The sequence below is a fragment of the Schistocerca piceifrons genome, chromosome 6 (assembly GCF_021461385.2).
Source record: "Schistocerca piceifrons isolate TAMUIC-IGC-003096 chromosome 6, iqSchPice1.1, whole genome shotgun sequence".
Classification (NCBI taxonomy): domain Eukaryota; kingdom Metazoa; phylum Arthropoda; class Insecta; order Orthoptera; family Acrididae; genus Schistocerca; species Schistocerca piceifrons.
In genome coordinates, this window is record NC_060143.1 from 72,943,261 (window position 1) to 72,947,232 (window position 3,972).

Consider the following 3,972-nt stretch of genomic DNA (forward strand, 5'->3'; position numbering starts at 1 on the left):
TATATTGGACAGACAGTGCGCACCATCCAAGATCGGTGCCGATATCATCACACACTCGACTTGGGTACCCCAACAAGTCGGCAGTCGCAGAGCACTGTTTGTCCTAAAATCACGAAGTGGACTACCAACATACCAGGGTCTTGGCACAGACATCTAAATACTGGGACAGCGCTGTTAGGGAGGCTATCGAAATTCGTGCCAGTGACCGACTCATCAACCGAGATTGCGGCTACAACCTCATCAGGGCATGGGAACCTGCACTGAGTCTAATTAAGAAGACGCACAGCAAAGGAAACGAACGGGTGACTAGGGTGGACGAGGCCATTACACCGATGCCACCACAGACGCAGACGCCAGCGTCTCAGCGACCGCTGACGCGCAGGCGTGGACCGCGGAGAGAGCGCCTAGCGAGGGGGGGGGGGGGGGGATTTGATACTGCCGCCCACTCTCAGCAGCTGAGTTCGTCAGCGCACCTGACGATTGTGACATGTCTGATCGCCGAAATATTGTGCCCGTAGGACTGTTCAAGCAAGTAATATGCCAGGAGAAACTGAAGAATCGCATCTTACAGACTTACTCGTTTGGGAAATGCTTCCACCACTGGTCCGAAAGCCTATGGTCATGCCCTTTCAGAAGTCAGATAAGTTACTCCCTTTCCGCATTACGATAACGACTGCTCTTTTTTGCAAATACTCCCGACACGCTCTATTCACTGAGGTGACCTAAGTCGTGGGATACCTCCTAATACCGTGTCGAAACTCCTTTTTCTAGGCGCAAGGCAACAAACGTTCTTCGAGACGTGACGTGGAATGTCAGCAGCTTGAATGTGGTTGGGAAATTGGAGAATCTGAAAAGGGAAATGCAAAGAACCAATCTAGATATAATAGTGGTCATTGAAATGAAATGGGAACAAGACAAGGATTTCTGGTCAGGTAAGTAAAGGATAATATCAACAGCTGCAGAAAATGGTATCACGGGAGGAGGATTCGTGATGAATAGCAAAGTAGGGCAGAGAGTGTGTTACTGTGAACAGTTCAGTGATACTTTGGTTCTTATCAGAATCGACAGCAAACCAACACCGACAACCGTAGTTCACGTGTACATCACGACGTCGTAACCTGAAGATGGAGAAATAGGGAAAGTATACGGGAATATTAAAAGCGTAATACGGTACGTAAATGGAGATGAATATTTTACTGTCTTGGGAGACTGCAACGCAATTGTAGGAGAAGGAGCAGAAGAAAAGGGTACAGGAGAGTATGGGCTTAGGACAAAGAAAGAGAGAAGTGAAAGACTAATTGGGTCCTGTAATAAATTTCAGCTAGTAATTGAGAATACTCTGCTCAAGAGTCACAAGAGGTGGAGGTATGTCTCTAGATTTCAGTTAGATTACATCATACTCATACAGAGATATCGAAATCAGATTCTTGATTGTAAGGCGTACCCAGGAGCAGATACAGACCCAGATCACAATTTAGTAGAATAGTAGGCTCAAGTTTAAGAGTTAAGTCATGAAGAATCAATAGGCAAAGAAGTGGGTTACGGAAGCACTACGGAATAACGAGATAACCCTGAAGGTTGAGGCTATAGATAATAAGGAATGTCTCAGTAGGCAGAATAGTTCAAGAAGAGTGGACATCTCTGAAAAGGGCAATCGCGGAAGTTGGAGAGAAAAACATAGATACAAAGAAGGCAACTGAGAAGAACAGAAGAAACACTTCACCTGATCGATGAAAAAAGTTCAAAAATGTGCAAGGAAATTCAGGAATACAGAAATACAAGTCGCTAAGGAATGAAACAGGAAGTGCAGGAAAGCTAAGAGGAAATGGCAGCATGAAAAATGTGAAGACATCGAAACATAAATGACTGTCGGAAGGATTGATCTTCGGTGAAATTAAAAGCAACGGTGGTAACATTAAGAGTGCAACGGGAATTCCACTTTTAAAAGGTGAGGAGAGAGCGAATAGGGGGAAAGAGTACATTGAAGGCCCCTATGAGGGTGAAGATTTGCTTTATGTGATACAAGAAGAAACACGAGTCGATTTAGAAGAGATAGGGGTTCCTGTACTAGAATTTAAGAGAGCTTTTGAGGACTTAAGGTCAAATAAGATAGAAGGGATGGACAGCATTGCATCAGTATTTCTAAAATCGTTGGGGAAAGTGGCAACAAAACGTCTTTTCACGTTGGTGAGTAGAATATATGAGTCTGGCGACATATCATCTGGCTTTCGGAAAAATATCATCTACACAATTCCGAAGACTGCAAGCGCTGAAAAGTGCGAGAATTAGCGCATAATCAGCTTAACAGCTCATGCATACGGGTTGCTGACAAGAGTGACATGCAGGAAATGGAAAATTAAATTGAGGATGTGTCAGATGACGATCGGTTTGGCTTTAGGAAAGCTAAAGGCACCAGAGAGGCAATGCTGGCGTTGCGGTTGATAACGGAAGCAAGACTAAAGAAAAATCAAAGCACGTTCGTATGATTTGTCGACTTGGAAAAAGTGTTCGACAGTTTAAAATGGTGCAAGATGTTCGAAAATCGATCAAGATAAAATAAGAGAAATCAGGGCTCGCACAGAAAAATTTAAGTGCTCGTTTTTCCCGCGTGCCGTTTGAGAGTGGAATGGTAGAGAGACAGCTTGAAGGTGGTTCATTGAACCCTCTGCCAGGCACTTTATTGTGGATAGCAGAGTAATCACGTAGATGTAGGAATCCTCAGCAAAATAGGAGTAAGCCATAGAGAGAGATAGGTAATATACCATATGTACAGGAACCAAGAGAGAATAATAAGAGTGGACGACCAAAAACGAAGTGCTCGGATTCAAAAAGGTGTAAGACAGAGATGATGTCTACCGCCCCTAGTATTGAATCTGTAGGTCGAAGAAGCAATGATGGAAATAAAAGAAAGGTTCAAGAGAAGAATTAAAATTCAAGGTGAAAGGATATCAGTGATACTATTCGCTGATGACATTGCTATCCTGAGTGAAAGTGAAGAAGAATTATGTGATGTGCTGAACGGAATAAAACGTCTAATAAGTACAGAATATGGATTGAGAGTGAATCGAAGAAAGAGGAAAGTAATTAGAAGCAGCAGGAATGAAAACAGCAAGAAACTTAACATCAGGGTTGATGGTCACGAAGTAGGTGAAGTTAAGGAATTCTGCTACCTAGGCAGCATAATAACCAATGCCGGACGGAGCAACGAGGACGTCAAAAATAGACAAGCACTGGCAAAGAGAAGTCTAAAATATGAAATATAGACCATAATTTGTAGAAGAAATTTCTGAGAATATACGTCTAGAATACTGCACTATATGGCAGTGAAACATGGTTTTTGGGAAAACCGGAACAGAAGAGAATCGAAACATTTGAGATGTGGTGCTACAGATGAATGTTGAAAATTAGGTGGACTGATTTGGTAATAAACGAGGAGGTTCTACCCAGAATCGAAGAAAGAAGTAAGTGGAAAACACTGAAAAGGAGGAGGGACAGGATGAAAGGACATCTGTTAAGATATCAGAGAATGACTTCCATGGTACTAGAGGGAGCTGTAGAGAGCAAAAACTATAGAGGAAGACAGAGATTGGAATACATCTAGCATATAATTGAGGACGTATGTTGCAAGTGCTACTCCGAGAAGAAGAGGTTGGCACAGGAGAGGAATTTGTGGCGTGCCGTATCAAACTAGTCAGAAGACTGATGAAAAAAAAAAAAAAATCGGAACGTCCGGACACTTTTGATCAGATAGTATATTTCGTGCAGCTGGATTGTTGTCTTTCGGTGTGCCGTGGTGTCTTGACACTGAACGCCAATCCCGTCAACTCATATACCATTACTACTGACATTGTCTGGAGACGAACATACGCTGGGAGTTTTATCATCAGAAGTCATACCACAGCCAATGTCGTTGTCATTTCGCAGCCACTCATTTGCTTAATTGATTGGATCCTGGATCTGAGCATACTGGAA